The 27,741-nt window shown below is 49.0% G+C and overlaps 2 long non-coding RNA genes across 2 annotated transcripts; both read left to right on the top strand.

The window, feature by feature from the left end:
* The first annotated feature begins 551 nt into the window (after window positions 1-551).
* On the top strand, window positions 552-2,054 carry LOC143696606 (uncharacterized). Its single transcript, XR_013186004.1, has 3 exons — window positions 552-666; window positions 1,557-1,592; window positions 1,693-2,054. It is a non-coding gene; the product is annotated as an uncharacterized LOC143696606 (long non-coding RNA).
* Window positions 2,055-13,613: 11,559 nt separating this feature from the next.
* On the top strand, window positions 13,614-18,491 carry LOC143696629 (uncharacterized). The gene is made up of 4 exons (XR_013186021.1): window positions 13,614-14,242; window positions 15,441-15,504; window positions 16,144-17,125; window positions 17,535-18,491. It is a non-coding gene; the product is annotated as an uncharacterized LOC143696629 (long non-coding RNA).
* Window positions 18,492-27,741: the final 9,250 nt, after the last annotated feature.

The following is a 27,741-nucleotide window of genomic DNA, read 5'->3' as shown; positions in this document are numbered from 1 at the left end:
TAGGAAGTAAATGTGGATACCAGCAGTCAAGGTGAGCAGTGGAGAGCAGTAGTTGTTATTGCTCAGGTCTCAATTTCTGGTGCAGCTCTAAGCTTCCATTCTCGTTTGTGTACTTTAGGCAATCCACTCAGAGTATGCCAAGCCCCCGTCACCAGCCAGCCGATGCTCTGGGTTTCCTGCAAATGTGAAGCCTGTGGATGCATTACAGGACTTGGTGATGAAGCCCTAAACTTTTCTATTTAAAGGTGCCATCCGGGTGGCCTTCGGCAGCTGCCCAAGAGTTGTGGTGAGTCAGGGAAGTAGGGGGGAGGAGCGAGGGTCCACTCAGGTTTCAGCCGTGCCAAATCACCTCATCTCCTCTTAACCCAGGCGTCGCCTGTGGCGACGGCCTCGGTCTCTGAGTGTGCCCGAAGCGTGCGGCCCAAGCAGCTGAGCGTTCTTAGGAGCACGGTGAGTAGCAGACTTGTGGGGTTTTGGCCAATGTGGTGCCACGATCAGGCATTGATGTTTGGTTTTCTTTAATACAGCTGTCGAAGAGACACCAGCCTGGTGCCAGCAGGACCTTCCCGGCTGACGAGGTGGCCTTTCTTTGCACCTGAGACCGGCATCCCCAGATGTCTGAGAGAGAAGTAGAGGGCTACGACCCCCAGGGGGGATGAAAGCAGGGTGCTGGTTTGGGAAATCCTGCGACGGGTTTTTGAGTCCCCTTTGGAGGTGGGGGGGTGTCCATGAAGTGGCCCCTTAGGCCCCATAAAAGCAAAATCTCACTTTTGATCCCAGTGCTGAGGTGCGCTGGGCAGAGCGGTCCCGGTGTGTATTGTGTCCCTTGTCTATTGTGCATTATGTGTTGTTTGGGTATCTCATGTCTCTTACCTTAGCCTTTTCAGGGTCCTGTCAGAAACCTTGGCATTGTTCTTATCGTCTGTGATCTCTGCATTTCTTGGCCTGGCACCCATGCCTTACAACCTTTGCCTGGGGAGCTCAGACATGTATCAGAATTGCATCTCTCTTTGGAAGCATCCAGTCAGATGTCTTTTCAGGTCTTGTTCTGAGCTGTATGGACAGCTATGCCCTGCCAGGATCCATTATGGCAGATTAGGACTTGAAAGAATGTGAGGACCGGTAGAGGCTTCTGACCGGTCTGATTCTCGGGCATCCATCTTTGCAGTTCTTGGAATAAATCATTCAGTTAGCATCTTCTTCCATCAGTGTTTTCTGAGCCACATCAGCTTGCCATCAGTCTCACCTCAGTCATGTCATTTGGCATGCTCTCGTTGCTCGCAGTAATCCTTTTTGCCAAGAGATTTCTGTCTGTGTTGTGTGCCCATTGTTTGTTGTGTCCTGTCTGTCCTGTGTCACGGGTGTCTGCACATATTTGTGCCGGAGCTGCTCTGCCCTGCTGCATAGCCTTTTGTAATAGGACAAGCCCTGGGGAGTTGAAATTTTTCATGTGGGGTGTACTTGGACTCTAGATGCTGTTCCTAGATTGATATAAGGTGTTTGCAGCTTTTGAGTCATCCTGCAGGTGTTTGACATATGTTCTAACTCTCTTGCAGGTGCAGATGCATCCATGGCAGAGCACCCCATCCCGGGTGAGGGGGTTCCCCATAGCGGGTCAGTCACCATTTGTCTGTGCAGGGGATGTGTCAAGTGTGACCCTGTTACAGCGCTGTTCTTTGTCCTTATTTTTAGCAAGTATAGCAGGATCTCAGCAGTCAAGTTCAAGAGGGTAAGGTGAGCAGTAGCCTTTCTTGTTGCTGAGGTCTCAATTCCTGGGGCAAGTCTAAGTCTCCATTCTCATTTTTGTGCCTTAGGCCATCTGCTCGGAGCATGCCAAGCTCCCATCCCCAACGGGCCGCCAGACCGGGTTTGCCGCTCTCGCGAGCCCCGCGTTCCGGGCAGCCGTCAGGAACCGCCGAGGAGTTGCGGTGAGTCAGGGAAGTAGGGAGGAGGAGTGAGGGTCCACTCAGGTTTCAGCAATGCCACGTCACCTCCTGTCCACTTAACCCAGGCGCACCCCACGACGATGGCATCGGCCTCCGAGCGCGGCCGGAGCGTGCGACCCGAAGAGCCGGGCCTTCTTAGGAGAAGGGTGAGTAGCAGACTTGTGGGGTTTTGGCCAATGTGGTGCCAGGATCAGGCATTGATGTTTGGTTTCCTTTGATATAGCTGTCTAAGAGGCAACGGCCCGGTGCCAGCAGGACCTTCCCAGCTGACAAGGCGGCCTTCCTTCGCACCTGACATGGACTGGGATTTCCATATGTCCAAGAGATAAGTCAAGGGCTACGACCCACAGAGGGGATGAAAGCAGGGTGCTGGGTTGGGGCTCCTGGGGGGGAGGGGGTTGAGTTGTCTCTGGAGATGAGGGTAGCCAAGATGTGGCCCCTTAGGCCACATAAAAGGAAAGTCTCACTTTTGATCACAGTGCTGAGGTGCGCAGGGCAGAGCAGTCCCGGTGTGTATCGTGTCCCTTGTCTTTTGTGTATTATGTGATGTTTGGGTATCTCATGTCTCTTATCTTAGCCCTGTGAAGGGCCTGTCAGAAACCTTGGCGCCATTCTTAGAATCTGTGATCTCAGTGTTCCTCAGCCTGGTGCCCAGGCCATGGAACCTTTGACTCGGGAGCTCCGACAGGCATCAGAACTGCATCTCTCTTTGGAAGCATCCAGTCAGGTGGCTTTTCAGGTCTTGTTCTGAGCTGCATGGACAGCCGTGCTCCGCAATGCTCCATTTCAACGGATTAGGCTTTGTAAGAATGCGAGGTTAGGGTGAGGATTCTGACCGTAGGATTCCTGGGTATCCATCTTTGCAGTTCTTGGAATAAATCTTTCAGCCAGCATCTTCCTCCAGGGTTCTCTGAGCCTCATCAGTTTGCTATCTGTCTCATCTTGGTCATCTCCTTTTGCGTTCTCTGAGTCCTTGCAGCCACTTTCCTTGCCAGGAGATTTCTGTTCCTGTTGTGTCCCCCCTGTCTGTCACGTCCTGTCCCGTGTCATGGGTGTCAGCACACACATTTGTGCCGGAGCTGCTCTGCCCTGCCACATAGCCTGGTGCAGTAGGAGAAGTCCCTGGGAGTTTGTAATGTGGGGTGTAGTGGGACTCTAGATGGGATTTGTAGATGGACACAAGACGTCTGGAGCTCCTAAGTTATCCTGCAACAGTTTGAGTTTTGTCCTAACTTTTTTTTCAGATTCAGATGGATTAAATGTGTGCCAGAGGGCCCCATCCCGGGTGAGGGGTTTCCCCCGTGCAGGTGAGGCCCCGTTTGTCTCTGCAGCAGAAGTGTATATGGTGACTCTGTTACAGCACTGTTCTTTGTCTTTCTTTTTAGGAAGCAGATGTGGATACCAGCTGTCAAGGTGAGCAGTGGAGAGCAGTAGTTGTTATTGCTCAGGTCTCAATTTCTGGTGCAGCTCTAAGCTTCCATTCTCGTTTGTGCACTTTAGGCAATCCACTCGGAGTATGCCAAGCCCCTGTCACCAGCCAGCCGATGCACCGGGTTTCCTGCAAATGTGAGCCCTGTGGATGCATTACAGGACTTGGTGATGAAACCCTGAACTTTTCTATTTAAAGGTGCCATCCAGGTGGCCTCCGGCAGCTGCCCAGGAGTTGTGGTGAGTCAGGGAAGTAGGGGGGAGGAGCGAGGGTCCACTCAGGTTTCAGCCGTGCCAAATCACCTCATCTCCTCTTAACCCAGGCGTCCACTGTGATGACGGCCTCGGTCTCTGAGCGTGCCCGAAGCATGCGGCCCGAGCAGCTGAGCGTTCTTAAGAGAAGGGTGAGGAGCAGACTTGTGGGGTTTTGGCCAATGTGGTGCCACGATCAGGCATTGATGTTTGGTTTTCTTTAATACAGCTGTCTAAGAGACACCAGCCTGGTGCCAGCAGGACCTTCCCAGCTGACGAGGTGGCCTTTCTTTGCACCTGAGACCGGCATCCCCAGATGTCTGAGAGAGAAGTAGAGGGCCACGACCCCCAGGGGGGATGAAAGCAGGGTGCTGGTTTGGGAATTACTGGGAGGGGGGGATTTGAGTCCGCTTTGGAGGTGAGTAGCTTTGGAGGTGGGGGGGTGTCCATGAAGTGGCCCCTTAGGCCCCATAAAAGCAAAATCTCACTTTTGATCCCAGTGCTGAGGTGAGCGGGGCAGAGCAGTCCCAGTGTGTATTGTGTCACTTGTCTTTTGTGTATTATGTGTTGTTGGATATCTCATGTCTTTTATCATAGCCCTTTGAGGGGCCTGTCAGAAACCTTGGCACCAGTCTTAGTATCTGTACTCTCAGCGTTCCTTGCCCTGGCACCGATGCCATGGAACTTTTAACTCGGCAGCTCAGACAGGTATCAGAATGGCAACTCTTTTTCGAAGCATCCAGTCAGATGTCTTTTCAGGTCTTGTTCTGAGCTGTATGGACAGCTGCACCCTGCAAGGTTCTGTTATGATGGATTAGGACTTGTAAGAATGTGGGGACAGGTAGAGGCTTCTGACCGTAGGATTCTCGGGCATCCATCTTTGCAGTTCTTGGAATAAATCATTCAGTTAGCATCTTGTTCCTCCAGGGTTCTCTGAACTTCATCAGCCCGCCATCAGTTTCACCTCGGTCCTCTAATTTTGCATCCTCTTGGTGCTCGCTGTCATTTTCCTTACCCAGAGATTTCTGTTCCTGTTGTGTCCCCGTTGTTTGTCCTGTCCTGTGTCACGGGTGTCTGCACACATTTGTGCTGGAGCTGCTCTGCCTTGCTGCATAGCCTGGTGCAATAGGAGAAGTCCCGGGGACTTGATGTTTGTAATGTGGGGTGTCGTTGGACTCTAGGTGGGATTTGTAGATGGGCACAAGATGTCTGGAGCTCTTAAGTTATCCTGCAGCTCTTTGATTTTTGTCCTTTCTTTCAGGTGCAGAAGGATGAAATCCAGGGCAGAGCCCCCCATCCCGGGTGAGGGGATTCCCCCGAGCAGGTCAGTCACTGTTTGTCTCTGTAGAGAGAGCATAAATGATGGCTCTCTTTTTAGGAAGTCAAGGCCGAGTGGGCGAGGTGAGCATTGAGTAGTGTACAGAAGCAGTTGTTTTTGCTGATGTCTCAGTTTCTGGTGCAGCTCTTAGCATCTCCACTTTTTATTTTAGGTGGTCCACTTGCCGTCTATCCTGGCCGGGCATGCCCATTCCAGCTGTGTGCAGCTTAAGGTATCAGTGTGGCATCCTTGTCAGATTTGGGAGGTTGTGTTTTCACAGTGTCTCAGCATGCTTTTCTGCTTTGTTTCTTTGCAGGTGCTGTCGCTGCCCTAGGCATGCCAAGGAACAGAGGAGGGCAGGTGAGTCGGTGTTTAGGCAGGCTGACTCACAGGTGAGTGTTACACAGCAGCATGCTCAGTGTGTACCTATTCTTTTTGCAGGTATCTTCTGGGCACCCTCTGGAGTCAAATCAAGATTTGAGGTGGGCCGGGGCAGGGGTGCGGAGGAGCCCTGGGGATTACTGTTTTTGACGGCAATAGTCACCTTTTCTGTTTTGTCTTAGGTACCCTGAGGAGCCTCGTAGCCAAAGGTTGGAAACAACAGCACCGAGGCACACACGGAGCACATTTCACCATCCACGTCCGACCGAGGATGGATTTTGTCTGCTCCTTTTCCAAAAGATAAGTGTCGGGGCCAGCAGTTGGGAGAAGGGGAAAAACCTTTACTATCACAGAGGGCAATTTGATGTCAGCTTAGCGGAGAGGTCTGTAGTGGGACCAGCTCTCTGGAAGAAGAGGAAGAAGAGGGAGAGGATTTCTCCTCAGCCTGACCAGAGCCTTTGCCGGGCAGGGCAGTTCCGACCCATCTCAGGATTCTCGTGAACTTTGCGTTGTCTGCCTTCCTCGGCCCGACGTCGTCACGGATCTTTCCCCTGAGGAGCTCGCCTTCACGTCCGGAGCTACAGCCACGGTCACCTGGCCGTCGGCTTCCTTCTCTAGGCTCGCTGAGCCTCTCGAGCATCCTCTTAACTGCTGTGGCACTAACTTCTTTTAACGAGTTACATTTCATCATCACATGCTATCGTCATAGGGCTTCCTCTCCTTTGGCATCATCAGCCTCTGGCACATCTTGCGCTAGGCATCTCGGGTGCCTAAGGGGACAGTGCCAGGCAGTTGCCACTTGTCTCTGTGTCTATGTTGTCCGTGTCTGTGTTGTCCGTGTCTGTGTCCGTTGTCTTCCACGTCATAGGCCTTTATTACGTCTCAATGCTTTATCGGCACTATTCTGTGCCATATAGGCTGTATTCTACTCACGTTCCTTTCTGGATATCCCTTACTCTGGCATCTTTACATTTTTACTCTTTGAGACAGGAATGTCTCAAACGGACAAGATGTTCTCATCCATCTTCCTTCTCACTACCAGCTTTGGTAGTGCCTTTTTTTCCATGCCATTTTCTTGGACTGCTAGAGGGAGTGTCTTGCACCCTCCTCATGTGACTGCAGTACTTCTATAGGTTCCATCTTCTCAAGGGTATAGGACTCAAGAATTCATCTTCCAGCGAGTTATCTCAAGTCCTGGCTTATACTGTGTGTACCTGTGCTGGCTTATACTGTATGTACCTACCCTCTATGTACACTTGCACTGTATGCATCGACTTAGATTGTTGTGTGTACTTATATTGTACCACTTATGGTTGGAGCTGCCCTGCCCGGGCACGTAGTCACAGTCAGGTAGAAGAGTTATAAAAACTTTACTGTTCGTCTGTCTTTTATGGGATTTTGGGTAGAAAACTTATTGGTCCAGAGTGGAGACAAGTCCTAGCTGTCAGATAGCCACTCGTTGACCGCTTCCTGTCGTCTCACAGGTCCCCGAGGCTACCGATTTCCCCAGAACCTACCAACTGACGTCAAGGAGCGCAGCCAGAAGATGTGTGGCAGCACGTTCTTCAGCGTCTCGAGTAAGGGCCGCAGCGAGTGTGTAAGTGGGAAGAGCGTGTGAGCGTGTGTGAGAGCATGTGTCTGTGTCTGTCTGCGTCTGCTCATCTCTGCATGTGTCAGCGCATGCCGACTGGATTACTGGATTTAACCTTGTGTGTGTGACTTTTGCTTTTCAAGTTTTTCAACTCATTTTTAAATTTAGAATAAAAAATCCCCAGCTGGGTTTCCCCCCCGCCGGCTGTTTTTTTTTCCTCGGTCCCAGTCGGTCTGTGAGGCGACGCTCATCACCAGAGTTTGGGCGCGGACTGTCCAGGGACCGGGGTTTTTGTCAGGCAGGAAGATTTTTTTTGAGGCTCCCGGGAACCACGTTCCCGAGGACCAATGATTGCTGGGGTGTAATTTAGCAGTTGTGATGAGAGGGAGGGTGACTTCGTGTGTCATCTGAAGGGGGTGTTAATTGTAGATGAGTGTTGTTTTTTGTGTGCTTTTGTTGTTTTGGGTTTCCTATAACAATAAATCCACATGTAAAGAAAATAGAAAAAGGTTATCATCTTGTGTTAATATGTGTGTTGTATTGCTCTGTATTGCAGGGTGAGCACAGGGTGAACTCTCTCCTCCTTGCTGTGACACCTGGGCTGGCAGGGATGACACAGTGACCTCGGCCGGCCGATGCTGCCTGTGCCATCACCTGGCACTGACGTGTTTGATGAAAATGCTTTTGCTGGGATTTTTCTCCTGAGAAGCCTCAGAACAGAAATGGAACCAATAACGATCTGCTGGCTGTGGAGTGTGGGCTGGAGATGGTTTAGCAACAGGGGCATCTTGGATTAGTCTCCTGTGCAGTGTCTACTTGATGACCAATCATGGTCCAGCTGCGTCGGGGCTGTGAGCAGTCCCAGGTTTTTATTATTTTATTTTATTTTATTATTTTTATTATTCATTCCTTTCCAGCTTTCTGATGTCTCCTTGCTCTTTTAGTATAGTTCTACTATCTCATTTTCTTTTAATATAATAGAGATCATACAATAATATTTCAGCCTTCTGAGAGGTGGAGTCAAGATTCTCGTCTCTTCCCTCGTCCTGGGGACCCTCAAACACCGCCACAATCAGCAGCCGAGCGGGTTTGTGCGGTCCCGAGTCGGCAGACACCGGGGGGCAGCCCTGACACGGCCGAGAGCGGGGAGACACTGTCTGTGCCCCGAGGGTACTGCGGGCACCGGGGCTGGGGGGAGACACTCTCTGTGTGTGCCCCGAGGGAACTGAGGGCACCTGGGCTGGGGGGAGACACTCTCTGTGCCCCGAGGGTGCTGAGGGCACCTGGGCTAGGCCCCTGTGCAGCACAAGAGACACCAGAGACATCGGTAGATGATAAAGGGCCGACTCTTAGCAGGGGTTAATCCAAGGTTTTATTAGGAGTCCCAAAGGAGCTCCTGCACCTCAGGGGCCTCCTGCCAAGAGCCCCAGGGAGATGTGCCAAGGTTACATTTAAAGGGAGGTGGAAACCGAAAGTAGATAACATTTTACCAACCAATAAGTGACCCTAAGGGATGGATGCTGGGGCATAGACATACAGGACAGCGTATGGGGCAAGGCTCGGGGGGCTGACCCCTGGCCTCTGGCTGATCACTGGACGACTTGGACCGAAACTTCTGCATGGAGGGGATGGGAGGCTGAGTGATTGACAGAGAGCCAGGGTGGGGGTTTGGGGATGATCTCATCCTGGGAGAGGGATAACACAGGTAGAAGGAGGGGGGTACAGTTTGGGATAAACGATTTGGGAAAAATATGGGGATACAAAACAAAACTACTTCAAAGTATTATAAAGTATAAAAATGCACTACAGCAGGTTTGGGCAGCACCAAATGAAATGTAATAAAATAAATAAATATAATAAATAAAATATAAAATATAAATAAATAAATAATTTCTATTCTTTAAAAATAGAAAAATTAAAAATAAAAATTAAATAAAAGTAAAAAACCAAAATAATTTAAAATAAATGAAAAACAAAATAAAAACTGTAAAGTGCTGTAAAGTGCTGTAAGAGTTCCATAAAAGGTAGTGCCGTAATGCAAGACCCTCAAACACCACCACAATCACCAGCTTGAGTTGGTCTGGGCAGCACTAAATAAAAAAAAAATAAAAACCTTTAAGAACAGAAAAATTAAAAATAAAAAAAAAAAAAAAGAAAAATAAAATAAAAGCTTTAAAAATAGAAAAATAAAAATTATAAAATTAATGCTTTAAAAATAGGGAAATTAAAAATAAAAAATAAAATTAAAAAATAAAATTAAAGCTCTAAAAATAAAAAAATTAAAAATAAAAATTAAATAAAAAATAAAAATAAAAAAGTAAATGCTTTAAAAATAGAAAACTTTAAACTTAAAAAAATAAAAAATAAAAATCTTTAGAAATAGAAAAATTAAAAATAGTAAGTAAATTTAAAAAATAAAAAATAAAATAAAAAACGTTAAATATAGAAAAATTAAAAATAATAAGTAAATAAAAAATAAAATTAAAAAATAAAATAAAAATGCTTTAAAAATAGAAAAATTTAAAATAAAAATTAAATAAAAGTAAAAAAACAAAATTAATTTAAAATAAATGAAAAACAAAATAAAAACTGTAAAGTGCTGTAAGAGTTCCATAAAAGGTAGTGCCGTAATGCAAGACCCTCAAACACCACCACAATCACCAGCTTGAGTTGGTCTAGGCAGCACTAAATAAAAAAAAATAAAAACTTTAAAAATAGAAAAAAATATAAATTTAATCAAAAATAAAATAAAAAAATAAAATAAATTCCTTATAAATAGAAAAATTAAAAATAAAAATTAAATAAAAAATATGACTAGAAAAATAAAATGTGTTTTAAAAATTGAAAAATAAAAATAAAATTAAAAAATAAAATTAAAGCCCTAAAAATAGAAAAATTTTTTAAAAATTAAATTAAAAACAAAATGCTTTAAAAATAGAAAAATTAAAAATTAAATAAAAAATAAAATTTAAAAAATAAAATAAAAAGCTTTAGAAATAGAAAAATTAAAAATAATAAGTAAATAAAAAATAGAATTAGAAAAATAAAAGCTTGAAAAATTAAAAATAAACATTAAGTAAAAAAAAATTTAAAAAAAAAAACAAAAATAGATTAAAAGCAAAATAAAAACCGTAAAGTGCGGTAAAGTACCATAAAAGTTCCATAAAGGGTAATGCCATAAAGCGCGACTGTCGCAAAACTGCCGTAAAGCGCGACTGTCGCAAAAGGTGCCGTAAAGCGCGACTGTCGCAAAAGGTGCCGTAAAGCGCGACTGTCGTAAACGGTGCCGTAAAGCGCGACTGTCGTAAAAGGTGCCGTAAAGCGCGACTGTCGCAAAAGGTGCCGTAAAGCGCGACTGTCGCAAAAGGTGCCGTAAAGAGCGACTGTCGTAAAAGCTGTCGTAAAGCGCGACTGTCGCAAATCTGCCGTAAATCGCGACTGTCGTAAAAGGTGTCGTAAAGCGCGACTGTCGCAAAACTGCCGTAAAGCGCGACTGTCGCAAAACTGCCGTAAAGCGCGACTGTCGCAAAACTGCCGTAAAGCGCGACTGTCGTAAAAGGTGCCGTAAAGCGCGACTGTCGCAAAAGGTACCGTAAAGCGCGACTGTCGCAAAAGGTGTCGTAAAGCGCGACTGTCGTAAAAGGTGTCGTAAAGCGCGACTGTTGTAAAAGTGTCGTAAATCGCGACTGCCGTAAAATTGTGCCGTAAAGCGCGACTGCCGTAAAATTCTGCCGTACAGGCTGGCGGCGCCCTGGCCGACAAGGGGTGCTGTACAAGATGGCGAGGGCCGCCCGAGTGGGCGTGTCCTGGGCGGGGCGCCGTGTCGACGGGCTGACGTCATTAGGCGGCACTCTGCCTGCAGTGCGCCCATGCAGACGGCAGGGGGCGCTGTGCCTGTAGTGCGCCAAAGCAAACGGCAGGGGGCGCTCTGCCTGCAGTGCGCCGATGCAGACGGCAGGGGGCGCTGTGCCTGTAGTGCGCCGATGCAGACGGCAGGGGGCGCTGTGCCTTTAGTGCGCCGATGCAGACGGCAGGGGGCGCTGTGCCTGTAGTGCGCCGATGCAGACGGCAGGGGGCGCTCTGCCTGCAGTGCGCCCATGCAGACGGCAGGGGGCGCTGTGCCTGCAGTGCGCCAAAGCAGACGGCAGGGGGCGATGTATAAATAGAGTATAAAGTATAATCTATATAGAAGAAGAAATAAAAGCTCTATGTTACCTGCAGCTGTAGAAAATTTCAGGCTCCCATGGAGGAAATAGTTTTCCTAAAATCATTGCCGTTTTGGGGTTTTTTGCACTCCCCAGTCGGCTGAACGTTTCTACTGCTGCTTTTTTTTATTCTAAAGCTAGAATGGAAAGCCAAGATTAGAAATACAGCGAAAGAAAGAGAGAAAGAATTAAAGAGAGAGAGAGACAAAGAGACAGAGACAGAAAGAAAGAGAGAGAAAGAAATAAAGAGAGACAGAAAGAAAGAGAGAGACAGAAAGAGAGCGAAAGAAAGAGAGAGAGAGAGAGAAAGAAAGAGAGAAATAGAGACAGAAAGAAAGAAAGAAAGAGAGACAGAAAGAAAAGGAAAAAGGAAAGGAAGAGAAAGAAACAGAGAGAGAAAGAAATACAGAGAGACAGAAAGAGAGCGAGAGAAAGAAATAGAGAAAGAAATAGAGAGAGAAAGATAGAAAGAGAGAGACAGGAAGAGAAAGAGAGAAAGAAAGAAAGAAAGAAAGAGAGAGAGAGAGAAAGAAATAGAGAAAGACAGAAAGAAAGAAAGAGAGAGAGAGACAGGAAGAGAGCGAGAGAAAGAAAGAAAGAAAGAGAGAGAGAAAGAAATAGAGAAAGACAGACAAAGAAAGAAAGAGAGAGACAGGAAGAGAGCGAGAGAAAGAAAGAAAGAGAGAGAGAAAGAAATAGAGAAAGACAGACAAAGAAAGAAAGAGAGAGACAGGAAGAGAGCGAGAGAAAGAAAGAAAGAGAGAGAGAAAGAAATAGAGAAAGACAGAAAGAAAGAAAGAGAGAGACAGGAAGAGAGCGAGAGAAAGAAAGAAAGAGAGAGAGAAAGAAATAGAGAAAGAAAGAAAGAAAGAAAGAAAGAAAGAAAGAAAGAAAGAAAGAAAGAAAGAAAGAAAGAAAGAAAGAAAGAAAGAAAGAAAGAAAGAGACAGAATGCAGACAGAGAGAAAGAAAGAGAGAGAGAGAAAGAAAGAAAGAAAGAGAGACAGAGAGAGAGAGACAGAAAGAGAGACAGAGAGAAAGAAAGAGAGAGAGAGAGAGAAAGAGAGAAAGAAAGAAAGAAAGAAAGAAAGGGAGACAGAGAGAGGGAGACAGAAAGAGAGACAGAGAGAAAGAATGAAAGAGAGAGAGAGAGAAAGAATGAAAGAAAGACAGAGAGAGAGACAGAAAAAGAGACAGAGAGAAAGAAAGAAAGAGAGAGAGAGAAAGAGAGAAAGAAAGAAAGAAAGAAAGAAAGAAAGAAAGAAAGAAAGAAAGAAAGAAAGAAAGAAAGAAAGAAAGAAAGAGAAAGACAGAATGCAGACAGAGAGAAAGAAAGAAAGAGAGACAGAGAGAGACAGAGAGACAGAGAGAAAGAAAGAAAGAGAGAGAGAAGGAGAGAAAGAAAGAAAGAAAGAAAGAAAGAAAGAAAGAAAGAAAGAAAGAGAAAGACAGAATGCAGACAGAGAGAAAGAAAGAGAGAGAGAGAAAGAAAGAAAGAAAGAAAGAAAGAGAGACAGAGAGAGAGAGACAGAGAGAAAGAAAGAAAGAAAGAGAGACAGAGAGAGAGAGACAGATAGAAAGAAAGAAAGAGAGAGAGAGAAAGAGAGAAAGAAAGAAAGAGAGACAGAGAGAAAGAGAGAGAGAGAGAAAGAGAGAAAGAAAGAAAGAAAGAGAGACAGAGAGAAAGAGAGAGAGAGAGAAAGAGAGAAAGAAAGAAAGAAAGAAAGAAAGAAAGAGAGACAGAGAGAGAGAGAGAGAGAGAAAGAGAGAAAGAAAGAAAGAAAGAGAGACAGAGAGAGAGAGAGACAGAAAGAGAGACAGAGAGAAAGAAAGAAAGAGAGACAGAGAGAGAGAGACAGAGAGAAAGAGAGAAAGAGAGAAAGAAAGAAAGAGAGACAGAGAGAGAGACAGAGAGACAGATAGAAAGAAAGAAAGAGAGAGAGAGAAAGAGAGAAAGAAAGAAAGAGAGACAGAGAGAAAGAGAGAGAGAGAGAAAGAGAGAAAGAAAGAAAGAAAGAGAGACAGAGAGAGAGACAAAGAGAGACAGAGAGAAAGAGAGAGAGACAGAGAGAAAGAAAGAAAGAGAGAGAGAAAGAAATAGAGAAAGACAGACAGAAAGAAAGAAAGAGCGAAAGAAAGAAAAGGAAAAAGGAAAGGAAGAAAAAAAAAAGGAGGAAGAGAAAGGAAGAAAAAAAATGAAAAAGGAAAAGGGTGAGAGTGAAAAAGAAAGAGCGGAAGTGGAAAAGGGGGTGAAAAACAGAGTGAAAAAAAGAAAAAAGAGTTGGAGTGGAAAAGAAAGGACATTCGGGAGGGGCGGTGCTGCCTAAGGTGCTTCCGCGCCCAGGAGCGAAGGAGCCGTTTGATCCCCTGGCGGGAGCGCAGCTCCCGGTGGCGGAGAACGGAGCGGTGGCTGTCAGTCCGAGACTCCAACTCCCGGCAGGCCCTGCGGCCGTAAAGCGCGGCGTCTGACGCAACGGCCGACGCGCCATATGAATGGCTGGCGGGCCGAGGCGGCCGCGCGCCGGGGGAGCGGGCAGCTCCCGGCGCCTGTGCCACGCGGGACGGAGCCGCGGCAGCGACGCTGGAGGGGCGAAGCCTCCGTCCGGCCGCCCGCACGGAGCCGAGCGGCGCGGAAGGGGCGTCCGCCCGGTGCCTCGGCCTCGCTCAGCGGTCCCGGTGGCGGGGGCTCAGCTCGGGCGGGGCGCGCTGCCGCCCGCCGATGGCGGAGCGCCAGGCGGTGCTTTGCTGCCGCGGGCCGGGAGCTGCAGGAGCCGCCCCGGGCGAGCGGCGCCGGGCGCTGCCGCGGTCACTGTGCGGCGGCTGCCCTCGGGCTGGCGGAGGCGCGGGAGCCGCCGAGCTGCAGCCGTCTCCCTCGGGCCGCTACCGCTGCTGCGGGCGGGGGCGGACGAGCGGCTGCGGAGGCGGCTCCGCGGCGGGCTCAGCCTTGCGAGCAGAGAGCGCTCGACATCGCTGGCATGACACGGCTGCTGAGTGCCTCAGTGCTCGTGGCTCTTTCTTCCACGCAAACGGATGGAGCGGCATCGCTGAGCAGTAAAACACAGCGATGGCCCGGAGAATGGCGAGCGCAAGGAGCGCCGGGCAGGATCCTTCTGATGGCACAGGTGCGATCGGCAAACTCAGCCCCTTGTGCCCCTGCCCTCCCGACCCCCAGGGGAAATGCTCTCCAGCCTCGAGCTGCTGAGAGACAAAACGTGTGATTTGACACTAGGGTCCGGAAAAGGTTTCCGTTTAGATTAGCAAATGCCTCCATTGTTCTCGGTTACATCCTAGGATCGGTTTTAGGCAGTGACTTTCTACCGCTTGTCGGATTTTCTTGTGCAATGGTAAGAAAATAGGCAGGTCTGATACTGGTTTCGCTTTTTTTCTACTTCACGTTCCATGAGCTGCTTTTATCCAAGCAATTGTTTTAAAGTTCTACTGTAGGCGTTTCTGGTTCACTTTTTTTTCTTTGCAGCACCCGTGACTTTTTTTTCCCTCTAAATCGGCAGTGAATATAGCTGAGTAAAATTACCTTGGTTTTCTTCCTTCTTAACTGTTTTTATTGATAATCTTATTTGAATATGCAGAACAAGTGGGTATGTCCTGTAACATAGCCTAGCTTTTCTTGTTTACAGGGTACTCAGAAAATATTTTTCCCTTCGAGTCCCACTGAAACATTCTCCGTGCAATCTCCGTTAAGGTCTGTGTTTAGAAATAAGCCACCATCAGCTGAGATATTTGCCTGTGTACCTTTTCCTGTAATTCAGAGCTTGCGTTCTGTGGTTTTTATGATAAACCTATCACACATGTAAAAATGATTTTGCAAGTCTTAATCGTTGAAGGCAGCAAGAAGTGGTTTTAAAGCCTGTTCTTGAGCAGTCAAAGGGAAAAAGTGTGAATTTGATGCTGAACTTGTCCTTTTTCATTTGACTTGCCTTGAATTATTTAGGAAGAGAGAGAACTAGAAAAAAGAGAGAAATAGAATTGGTTCTTGAGCCCTCCTAAAATGCTCCCCGTGATTCTGTGTGGAGCCCAAGTGAAGGGTGATGGAACAGAGCCCTGTGCTTTAGAAGGAAATCAATTTCAACCTGATCTCCACCCTGAGTCTCCCTAATTTCTGTTTTTAAAATGCAAACTCAGTTTAGGAAGTGTTGGGAGTTAGTATTTTGGGGAAGAAATGGCAGTTGCACAAACCGTTCCATTTCCCAGAGGCTCTGGGAAGGATTCATTTTGTAAGCGCTGTAACTGCCATCGGTTGGGGGTTCGGGGTTGGAATGTGCACTTGCCCTCCTATAAAGCACTCGTTCATTTGCATTTCAGTGCCAGGAGTCTGGAGAAACTGGAGAAGAGCCCAAGAGACATTTTACATCCTGAGATACAAAAGGTAGGAAGTGACTTTTCTTTGTTTGGTTCTTTTTCTTTATGATTTCCTGGAAATAGAAGTAATTAAGTATAGATACCAATGGTTTGTTTCTTCCAGTAGCTAATAATAAGAATAATAATAATCTAATACTACTTAAACTGTCTCTTTATCCATTGAACTGGCCATTTCAAATCCAAACTTGTAAACACAAATAAAACCATCATCCTTGTAGAATCTTTAATAGGAGGGGGCTAAAGATGCTGTTTTTGTTGACAGGATTTATTGGTTCTTGAAGGGCAAGAGGTGAGTACAAGCCTGACTACTTCTTGCTCACAGACCCGTCCGGTGAATACGGCTTTGTATTTTGATGGGCTTTTGATGACTTCTAAATCAATTGCTCATTACAGTAAAAATAAGTCCTGTTTTTTTGAACATGACAGCAAAAATAACTTGAAGCACCAACTAAATAATAATAGATCACCAATTTAAGTTAATGATTTTATGCTATACTATCAAAGTTTAAAGGTAAATCATTATGTATTAGGAGATGGTATAAAATGTATGTTCTAATGCGTAGGATGTATGCAAAGATTAGAGAAAACAAATTTTTATGTCTTCTGTTTGACTGTTTACCAAATAACATTTGGTTTTATTTCCCAGGGATTGGTGAATTTTAAATTTGGAGTCCTCTATGCTAAGGATGGTCAGCTTACAGGTGATGAAATGTTCAGTCATGGTGAGGTTTCCACCTTCTCCTTAATTGTTTTGCTCATCTGAAAAAAAAAAAAAAAAAAAGGCAAGTTAAAAAAGGTATGTTTATTATTTGTTACCCCGTTCTGTCCGTTTCCTCAGTATTTGCTGGAGCTCTGCTTACCCAAGCTTTGGGTAAAACAAGCTTTGGGTTCCTTCTGTCCCACTGGGTGTTGCCCAGTTTGGTTGCATCTGGTGAAATTCACCCTGAGCCCTTACAGAACCAGCTCAAACCAGGTGAGAGCCATTCGCAGCTCTCTCAGGACACCCGGAGAAGGATGGGTGACGTTTCTGAGCATCTGGCAAGTGCACTTCTATCAAAACTCGGCCTGTGCAATTTCTGGGGAAAACCCTTCTGTATCCTGAAGGGTTCCTCAAACTCTGTTGAGGATCCAGTTAGCAGTTGCTCACCTGGATGGTTCCAGCTCCTCAAGCTAACACTGGTACTCTTGCCCTGTAGTTTAGATCTATTGTAGTTTTGTTATTTTGCAAGATTTTACGTCTTTGGACAGTAACGTGCATTTCACTCTTTGGAACCTCTCGGATCGTGCTTTGGTGCAGCACCACCTAATGGGACACTTGGCTGCTGTGCTGAAGGGCTTGGTTACTGGAATTGTAAATCCCGGAGAGTTTGTAAGTCTTCTGTCCCCAGGGAGGTGTCACGCTTTGTTCACCGTTGCTCTGTTTGTCGGGTGCTGCTTCTCGTCGGAGGTATTAACTTCAAACTGCCCTGTTCTTTTTTGAACTTTTTTTCCTGGTTCTCTCCGTAGGGCAGGGAAGGACTCTCGTATCCCGGTCGTCAGACTCAGCGCTGCCCGAGAAGATACAGAGACTGTAAAAATCATAAGGAGCAGCTAGGACTGCAGAGGAAACAAACTGGAGAGAACAAAAGGTGATATTGTTCTCCTTCCCCTGGATTAGAAACATCCACTGCGCTTTGATGCCAGTGGCTGCCAGGGGCTCGTTAGGTCTCTTGAGGCAGGTGTAGGTGTTCACTTGTAGGTTCTATTTTTTGGCAAAGGACCACGAGAGAAGTTTATTTATAGATCCAAATAAACATTCATCTTATCTGAACATAACCTGTCATCCCCTTTCTGACATTAAGGACTCCTGTATAAATACTTGGGGGGGTTTTCTTTGTCATTTCTGAATGGTTCCATTTTGCCGGATACTTGAACGAGTCTGAGGTGGTTTAATTGCATACTGCTTCCTTGAAATTCTGTTGGTCTCTGCTTGGAACCCTTCTTGTACTGCTTAATGAAAGACTTCTGATGGTGTTTTCTTGCCTGTTTGTGTTTAAGGTCGTGCTCTGATGCATTTACAGAAGCCATGGCAGGAGAGAGTCAGCTGCTGGAGAAGAGGAGACAGTACTATCCCTGTGCAGCACAGAACTGTGCTGCTGCTGTGTCATCAGCTGTGTCTGCACTGAAAGTAGCCACCTTCACTTGTAGGTAGCTCCTTGGTGCTTTAGGACACGCTGAGGGATTTATTCCTTTTGGGATCCACGATGAGAATTCCCAAGAGAGGTAGTAGTAATAAGGTCTGAGATTGGAAAAAAGCCTGTGTCCTTGGAATGTTGTTGTTGTCGTCAAAAGTTAATTTTTCCTTCTTTCTTAGCCGGTAGTCAGCTTTTTGCTTTATTTTTTGTGGTATCAGTATTTGATTGTTTAAAAAATTGCTTCAAAAGAACTGCAGTGGCTGGCCACCAGGACCTTGTTCCGATTTGCCTATTTGCTTGTAGCTAAAACGTTTCCATATTGTTTATCATTCTATTGAAGAAACTGCTGCCCAGGCAACTAAGAACTGAACATCTATCTGTCTAGGACACGGGGAGAGGATTTAGGTCATGTCTTTGTTTCCAGAAAAAAGTTCCAGTGTAGTTTCTAACTAGAGGAAAAGGGGGGGGGTGAAGACTCGGGGCTCTGATGCCACTGGGGGCACCCCGAGGTGCCCAGGAGAGGGAGCCCCACTGCGGTGCAGGAGCAGGTATGTTATCACGTACTAGAGAGCAAATTATAAATAGAAATAGGAAAATTATAAATATAAAAATATTTTTTAGATCGTTAAAGAAAGCGGTTTTTTTAACTTGTCAATAGGCAGGGTTTTGATGATAAAAATGATAAATACAAAGAATATGAAGGTAGAAATCTAAGTCTAGAAAGATATCATAAGTACATACAGATAAAGTTTAAAACTAGAAGAAAAAATCAGTTGCAGCAGTAGATACGATACATAATATAGATAATACTTTAAATACATGTCTAGAATTTTATAGATATTATAGATAATTATTAATAGATTGCATCAAAAGAAACGATAAATATAAATGTGAGTATAACTATACAAAGTATAAAAATATTTCGATACCGTTTAAAAGAAGGTGTTTTCTTGTATTTATTTGAGATGGGGTTAGAGATGGGGTTTTTGTTTGGATTAATAGAAGTATTCTAGAAATATAAATCTAACTGTAGAGAGATCCAATCGATAGAGGAGGATATTTCTAAAACCACAACCGAACGCCGCCGCCTTCGGGGGAATCGCACGAGCTCGGCCGAAGCAAGGCGAGAGCGGCCGACCCTGACGGCCTCGAGCGAACCGAGGCGAGGCTTCCGAGGCTGCCTGAAGCGAAGCGAGACGAGCTCAGGCGAAGCGAGCCTGCTGCTCTCGTGCGCGCTGCTTAGCGCCAGTGCGCTCCCAGCCTAATGAGCTCCTGCCCGAGCCCGCGCTCCCGGTCGTGTCCGCGCCGTGGCCGGGCCGCCCGCGGGACGCGGCAGCGGGAGAGCCCCGAGCCGGGCGAGCTGAACGGGAGGCGGCGGCGCTTGCCCGCCCGCCGTCGGGGAGCCGAGGCGAGGCGAGCGGAGCCGAGGCGCGCCGAAGGCACAGAGCGGCTGGGAGTTGGGCCGAAGCGAGGCGAGCTCGGCCGAAGAGGCGAATGCAGGCGCCAAGAGCCGAGTGGAGGCGCCAAGAGCCGACTGGAGCCGAGCGTCTCCGGAGCGAGCCGAGCTCCGCCGAGCGCCGCAGCATCCCGGGCAGGGCGAGGCGCCGGGCCGGGCTCGGGGTGCAGCCGGGGCTCTGGGAGGCTTCCCCGCCTGTCCCTCTCTCTAGCCCTCCTTCCTTCTCCCCGTCTTCGCCTTCTCTCGCTCCCTTTCCCCCATTCCCTCTCCCCCCGCAAAGCCGGCTCCTTCCTGTCCTGTCCCTAGCCCGCTACTCCCTTCTGTTCCCCCTGTCTCCTTCCTGTGCCCAGCCTCCGTGTACCCTCGTCCCGGGCTTTCCCTTCCCGTGCCGCTTTCCTGCACAGCCCGAGCTCCCTCGCCGCCCTTTGTCGTGCCCTGCTCTCGCTCCTCTCTTCCCGTGCCCCCTTTCCTTCTTTGCCCCGCAGCCGCGGGGCTCGGGCTGCCGGAGAATAAAGCCCCGAGGGCCGGAGCCCGGCGCCCCTGGGCCCTTGCGGGAGTCCCCGCGCGGGGCCGGAGGCTCTCGGCGGATCCCCCCGTGCCGCTCAAGCAGCGCGGCCGACAGCGCCGGAGCTGCGGCTTTGCCGGCATCGCGCTGAGAGCGGCCCCCGCTCCGTGCCGGGCCGTCCCCGCCGTCTGTGCCGCTCCCTCTCTCGCTGCCCCTGGCCCGTGACAGCGAGGCTGGGCAGGAACCTCAAGCCTTCTGGGGGCTGCCCCCCCTTTCTTGTTGCAGCAGAATCCCTTGCTGGGGCCATGCACGTGTGGGAAGGGCTTGGGGGAAGCGCTGCGCTGCTGTCCGGGGCAGTCGGATTCGTTCGGAGCCTTCTTTGGGGGTCAGGGAAAGGCGGGGTGAAGACTCGGGGCTCTGATGCCGTTGGGGGCAGCCCAAGGTGCCCAGGAGAGGGAGCCCCACGGCGGTGCAGGAGCAGGTGGGGGGCGGGCGAGGGGCGGGGGTCACGCTGGGTGCCGTCCCCCAGAGGGACCCAAAGCTGCCACCAAATGCACAGGGAGGGGTGAGTGGGTGTAGGATGCTAAAACCTGGCAAGGCATTCGGTTTTCTAGGTATTGCTAAAGAATAGGAATTGGTCTCTAAACTCAGCTGGGGAGAAACCCTCTCTATGCACTCATTTGTTTACAGGAACGTAGAAGGTTCCGACTGGAGATGCGTAGTAGTTCTGAAGATACTGCCGTGAGGTTTTGATCTAGGAACGGACCGAGCTGTGCCCTGGAACCCTCAGAACAGCTGCAGGGGCTGAAGGCGATAGAAAGGGCTCTCTGGCACCTTTTGCCTCCGTTCTCTGCCAGCGCCCAAAGCGTGTCGCAGTCCCGGAAGAGGCGCTTGTCATCCCGAGAGCCAAAAGGAAGACGTGTCAAATCCCAGCTCTGCCTTGTGTTTCGTGTGGGTTTTTTACTTCGTATTGATGTCATTCCAGAGAGCAAGGAAAGAAGAAATGTGACCGGCTCCCACTATTACTGTGTGAAGGCTTTCTTGAAAGGCTGCTGTATTTATATTGTCCTTTTCCACTCCAAGCTTGACTTTTGCCCTCGTTTTTCGAGCTCTGCTGCATTGGGTGTCCCAAGGAGGGCGGGGTTCCTCAGCAGGGCTCTTAGGAGGCGGCGCTGATTCTGCTTTTTCTGCAGGCGTCTCAAAGCGTGCTACCAGAATGACAGTTTTGTGCACTGGAAAGCTTTCCCTCAGTGCCATCAGCGCACGTCCGTGTCTGAATTGTGGAAGCAGACGGACTAAGAAAAGCCAGCACCCGGAGCAGATTTCTGTTGGCTCTGTGTCTGTGAGAAGCGGGCTGTGTGCTGGACGGGGAGAGGCGCTGTTGGAGAGTGGCATCAGCGCCAGGTGTGAGCTGTGAGGATGATGGGGGGCTCGGAGCAGCGCCAGGTGTGAGCTGTGAGGATGATGAGGGGCCGGCTCCTGCCGGGGGGGCGAGGCTGTTTTAGGGGGAGGCTTCGCCTCAGCTGCCTTTTGCATGGAGCTGCTGAGTAGAGGGGTTCGTGGGGGGGCTCCCGGGGCTGTCTCATGGAAGGACTGCGAGAGCTTCTGGCAGCGTCTGGGCGAACACCTGGATACGCACTTGGATCCGCGGAGCATCGCTTCAAGGAGGTGCCGAGGGACGAATCTTTGTGCCGGGAAGCAGCAGCCGAACGGGTGAGCGCGTGTGGATTTGGAGCGGGGACTTTGGTCCTTTCCCTTTTCAATTGGATCTTGGCAGTCCCCCCTCCCCGCTTCCCCAGGAACAAAAAGGGAGCTTGTGAAGACAAAAGAAATGAAGGAGAGGCAAGCAGCTACTCTCCTAATATTGTCTGTGTTTGAACTGGGGGGAATCCGCTTTCGCTTGCGGTTCCAAGGATGTCGGTTGAAGGAAAAGCTGCCTTTTCCCGGCTGTTAGGGGTATCCCAGGGGTGACAGGGAATCCCTGCGTTCCATTTGAACGGGAATGGGCAAAGTATTGTTGTCATCGGATGGCTTTGATTTGAAGGTAGCCAGCCCATTTTCATCATCCTAAGGTTTAAATGGAGGGGACAGCGCTGGTGTCCCTCCTTTGCAAGGGTTTGAATGGAGGTCAAAATCCCCCTTTGCACATGGCTTGCAGGATTTCATTGGAGGAAAGCCCCTTCTTTTCTGCGCTCCTAGGGGATGAATTTGAAGGGGAGAAGCCATTTCTTTGCCCTTGTTGAAGCGAGGTGAGCGCCGCCCGCGGCGTCAGTTTCGGGGTTGAGTTGCGGGAAGCCGCAGCTCTGGCGGCGTTTGCAGGGCTGCAGTCGGGCTGTGCCGCTGCATTTGAGGGCGCTTCTTGTGGCCGCGGCCCGGCCCGGAGCGTTGCCGCTCGGGAGCGCTGCCGGCCCGGGCCGGGCGGGTGCCGAGGCGCACGGGGGAATTTGGCGCGGCAGCGGCGGAGCCGCTTTGCCGGTGCGAGGCGCCGTGCGGAGCCGAGGGCAGCTGGCGCCGGGCCGGCCAAGGGCGGCAGAGGCGGCGCGGGCGCTGCTGCGCCGGCCCGGCCGGTGCCGGCCGCTCTGTCCGCTCCGGGCGCGGGGCTCGGGCGCCGCCGGGGCCCCCCGGGCAGGGGGAGCGGGCGGGGGTGGGGGGGCTCTCCGGGGCGGCGCCGCCCCTGCGCGCCGGAGCAGCCGCCGGAGGAGCCGCTTTGCCGCCGGGAGCCGCGCTCCGTCCGGGGCCGGCAGCGCGGGGTTGGGCTGCCGCAAGTTCTTGGGTGTCGTGGTTCGGAGGTGGCTTTGTAGGGATCCATCGCACGGGTTTGTTCTGGTCGCAGCGGGTATGCGCTAAGGGCTATGGCGTTCTTCCTGACCGGTACGGTTCTCGGTTCTTCGGGTGGTGACGATAAAGGTTTGGTTTGAATCGAGTTCTGTAGTCGGATATTTTTTTTGCCGGGCTATTCTGTTTTTAAAGGCGTGCAATGGTTTTTACGGGTCGTTGGGTGAAGCAGCGGCTCGGATTTTAATTCTGTCGCCGTGGCTTTTATTAGCGTGGGCGTGTAGCGTTTGTTTCGGTGGGTTCGAGGTGGCGTCGTGTCGTTAATAGCAGCGGGGTTTTTAAAATCTCTCTAATTGCGTTTGTGTTTCTCGTCTTCCAGGGCTTTTATTTCTTTGGTTTGTTTGATTGTAGTGTACGTTTTATTGTTACGGATCATTTGGGAGATCTTGTCAATGGTTACGTTTCTCTTTCGGCTTTGTGTTTATTTCTGGGTGGTATTTTTATTTTGATCGAATGAGGCTCTATGCGTTTATTCTTCAGTTGGGAATAATTTTTTTGACGTAAATTAAAGTTGCTTTGGTTTGGGGGACTTTTGTTTTACAAATTATTTTCTTTTTTTTTTTTTTCTTTTTTCTTTTTTTTTCGTTTCTTGTTGTCCTTTGACGTATTTGGTGGTTATTGATCAGTTTTATTTTTGGGAACGTGGGTGTTTATATGGTGGGTCTTTTTAAGTAGTTTTTTTATTTGGGTAGGTATTTTCTTATATTTTACTGGCTGAGGTTTTTTTTTTTTTTTTTTCTATTTCGTTCATTAGTTCGCTTTCTAAAGTTCTTTTGACAGAGTATTGCTTATTCTTTGAGTTAGTGTAGATGTAGAATTTCGGTTAGTTTTTAAACTAACGTTCAGGGTCAGTGGCACTGATTGGAGTTGAGTGAGTTGGTTTGGGTTCTTTTAGAGGTTTTTGTGATTTGCTGCGTGGGTTTCTCAAGGGTTTTCTTTTCGTTTGGTTCAATTTTTCTGATGTGATGAGAACTGTTAGTGAAAAGAGTGTTGTGTGTTTTTTTCGCTGGCAGTTGTTTGGCTGGTGGAGGTATCTTGATGGTTTTGGAAGACATTGGTGGGAATTCGATGCTGTTTGTTTTGTCATTGCATTTAGGAATTGGATTTTAAATGTAAAATTCTAAGGATAGCTATCTTTAAACAAAACGAGTAGATGTGTAGAAATGGGAATAAACTTTTATTTTGATCTATTCGATCTCTATTTAAAATTTAACAGTTAACATAAGTCATGGTGTATTCCAATAAGATATTGTAGTTTTTAATAGAGTATTGTGTATGTTTATAGATATATCAATAGAGATGATAAATATAAACACAACTCAAACGAAATTTTAAATGTAGAAATGTGTTTCGAATCTTTGCAGATATATATATAAAATTATTAAAGGATTGTAAATATAAAGTGACATAAATCCATACAACACGTAATACAAGTGATACTGTATGTATCTTATGATGATATATTATAGCAAGTAGCTATAAAATAGCTCTAAATATAGTCCATCACTATGATATAATATCTAAAAAATTATAGGTATGGTAAATATAAATACAACAATATTATTAAAAGTAGTTTAAAAGAAAGGATGGTTTTGTTTTTTGTTTGGCAAAAGCAGGGGTTTTATTATAAAAACTACAAATACAAATAATAGAAAGGTAGAAATCTAATTGTAAAAATATCTCATGAATACATCAAGATGGATATAAAAATTGAAAATATTAGAAAAAAGAAGTTGTAGCAGTAGATATGGTACATAATAAAAATAATAATTTATCTATATGATGTGAATGATATATATGTGATATGTAATTATGAATAGAATGCATCAGTATAAACTGTGACTATAAATGTGAATATAATTATGCAAGCTCTAAATATAACACTATTTCAATATAGTTTAAAAGAAGGGTTTTTTGGTATTTGTTTGGTTAGAGATGGGATTATTTTTGGAATAATAAAAGTATGATAGAAATGTAAATCGAAGTATAGAAATTTACAATCAATATATACTGATATGGATAAAACCACAAAGTATGAATAAATACAGATAATAGGAATAGGCATAATAGATTGTATAAATGACGTAACACATCACTGTCCGGTATAAATATGTGTGTGAATAGAACTAGGAAAACTAGAACTATAAAATTTATTTAAAGAAGGTTTGAAAGAAAGGGGGCTTATTTGGTTCTTGTTGGGTAAGAGGCAGGTTTTTGGCATTTATTTTTAGAGGAGTTTTTGGGGGGGATGGCCCCTGTTCTTTTTTGCCGCCTTGGCCGCCCGCAGCCCCGCGGCGCGCGGCGCCCCCGGCTGGGGTGGGTGGCAGTGCTGCCGCCTTGTGGGCAGAGCGCGGTACTGCAGCCCGCCGCCGCCAGGCAGCCCTCTTGGGCGTGGCGCGTGGCGGAGTTTGTTTGACCGTCTCAAAATGGCGGCCAAAAGGGCGGGCAACCGGAGGCCCGCGGTGTGTGTATCAGGACTGCCTGCACGGAACGCCGGCGCGGTCCCGGCGGGATATTCTCTTGCGTTTCAGGTGTACCCGGCACGGGCTGTAGGGTCAGCGGCGCTGCGGGCGGGCGTATTTTGCGGGTTTCTGACCGGCATCTGAGTAACCGCCTCTCTCGGCTGGGGGGGGAAGGGGGGGAGACCTTTCTCGGCCGCCATCATGGGAGCGGCGCGTCGCCAATGTCGAGGAGTTTGTTTGACCTTCTCAAAATGGCGGCCAAAAGCGCGGGAAAATCGCGGACCCGGGAGTCTGCCGCCCTGTGGCCAGAGCGCGGTACTGCAGCCCCCCGAGCCAGCGCCCTGCCCCTCGCCGCTGGCTGCCGGGGGCGGGGCAAGGACGCGGCTGCCGAGCGAGGCGAGGGGCGGGAGCGAGGGGCGGGCGGGGCGGGAGCGAGGGGCGGGCGGGGCGGGAGCGAGGGGCGGGCGGGGCGGGAGCGAGGGGCGGGCGGGGCGGGCTCGGTAAATGGCCGGGAGGGGTGAAAGACGTTCAGGAGTGCAAAAGGGACACCATGGCTGAGAAGAATGGCCGGGGGGGGGGGGCGGCCCGGCGGGGCCGCTTTCGGCGGGCGGCGGAGGCGCGGTCGCAGCGCTCCGCGGGCCGGGGGCAGCGAGCGGGGGCGGGCGAGCGCCGTCGGAACGGGGCTGCACCCCCCCCCGAGCCCGCGCACGCGCCTCTCCAGGCGGCGGAAGCGACGGCGGGCCGGAAAATCCCGGCGGGGCGGCGGCGCTGCCCCCCCTTTGTGCCGCCATCTTTGCAAGGTAAGACCGCCCGCCCCGCCCCGTCCCGCCCCGTCCCGCCGCCCTCCGGTGTCTGTAAACTTCTCTCTGGCTTCGCAGGTCCGTGCTGGAGAGTGGGAGAAAGGTCCGTGCTGCTTGCCGTGTCCTCGGTGGGCAGAGAGCTCTGACCTTGCCTTGGATGGGCTGCTGAGGATTGGATCCATGGGGATGTGCTTGGATGCATTTAGTGACCTTTACAGATTTCTTTCCCTGCTTTTTTCAGTTCACAGAATCATGGAAGAATTCAGGTTGCAAGGGGCTCTAAAGATCACCTCATTCCAAGGCTGCTGCCGCCGTGGGCAGGGACGTGCTTCCATCGAGCAGCTTGCTCAGAGCCTCATCGCAGAGCACCGACGGGCCTTGAGCACTTGCAGCGATGGGGCGGCAGCCCCAGGACCTCTGAGCAACCTGTGCCCTGTGCCAGCCAGGTGCCAGAGGAGGAAGGAAGCCCTTCCCACCTGGAGCAGAGGCTGCGTAGCCTTGTGTCACCGAGCGTGTGAGACAGAAAGGCCCTTCCTTTCTGGAGGGGTAACAACACTCAAAGCTCTTTCTCGGGACAAGCAGAGCAATGGAAGGCCAAAGGAGCCTTCAGTTCTTCCAGCAGCTTTGGGAACAACTTGAAGGAGGAAAAGCAGAACCAATCTCTGAGAAGGGACGTGCGAGCTCTGGCGAGGACGGCTGCTCCCCCTGGCCTTGGTGTGGGACCTCCTGAGCTGCCATTCCTGTGGTGGGAGTGTTTCTCCTCTCCTCCAGCCAAGCCAGAGACCGCCTAGGGAAGGAGCAGGTAAGGTTGAAGCACTGAGATCTCCCAGGTAAGAAGTGACACGGCAAGAGGAAATGGCCTCAACTTGCAGCAGGGAGGGCTTAGATTGGATTGGAGGGAAAATTTCTTCACTGAAAGGGTGGTCAGGCATAGGAGCAGGCTGCCCAGGGAAGTCCCCATGCCTGGAGACATGTCAAGGATGTCAAGATGTGGTGTTTAGAGACCTGATTTGGGGGGCAGCAGCTGGGCTGGATGTCCTTAGAAGGCTTTTCCAACCGCAAGGATCCTATGGTTCTGGAAAGCCTTGACCCCTCTGGCTCTAGCACAGCACCTGGATGCTGACAAAATGAGGCTGGTCATAGAGCCTGGAGGTCCCTGTGCCACAGGGAGAGGACAAGCCGGTGTCACCTGCAGGGAGGGTCTCGTCCCCAGAGAGCAGCCAGTGACTGCGTCCCTGCCCGGGGCTCTGGGTGCGCCCTCGGGGGGGGGACTCACCTGCCCTCCTTGCTGCTCTCATCCTTATCCCATATGGATTTAGCAGCAATCTTCTGTCTTTTCTTTCAAACTGTCCTTGGGAGAGTTCCAAGAGAGGGTCATTAGTTATTTCAAAGCCTACATCTTTTACCTATTGGCACTGAAGAGAAAAGACACAAACCTGCTTTGCATCCTTCTGCCTGGAAGTCCTTGTGACACGGGGAAGGGAGGAAGGGGCTGGCCGGGGTCAGCCTCTGCTGAGCCTCAGCTCTGGCTGCTCCTGCTCACAGGGTAAAGCCAAAAGCTGTCGTGATCAAAAACGCAGGCCACCCTTCTGACCTGAGTCACAGGGGCCGTTTCTTCTGAATGACTCAAGATGGGAAATCATTCTTGGAGCTTCAGAAGAAAAAAACCCCAAAACCGTAGGTACATTTGTAAGAGTGTGTATGTACGTCCATTTCCTTGCAGGCAGCAGGGTGAGAAAGGGTGTTTATTTGAGGGCCCCCCCACACAAGGCTTTTCAGAAGCACAGCAGAGGCATTCCCATGTCTTCCTCACACAAGGTCCACTGCACTCACAGGAATGCCATTGAACTTTGCTTTTCTCTAACCCAGGTGTCACTCATAATAATGCCCACAGCCTTGGAATCAGGATGAAGGTGGAGCCTGAAGGAGCCAGGCACACTCAGGAGAGGGCCAGTAGCTGACTTGCTGGGATTTGGCCCACATAACTCTGAACTCATACTTTGGTTTTGGTT

The sequence above is a fragment of the Agelaius phoeniceus genome, chromosome W (assembly GCF_051311805.1).
Source record: "Agelaius phoeniceus isolate bAgePho1 chromosome W, bAgePho1.hap1, whole genome shotgun sequence".
In the NCBI taxonomy this organism is placed as follows: Eukaryota; Metazoa; Chordata; class Aves; order Passeriformes; family Icteridae; genus Agelaius; species Agelaius phoeniceus.
This window is presented reverse-complemented; position numbering and strand designations above follow the sequence as displayed.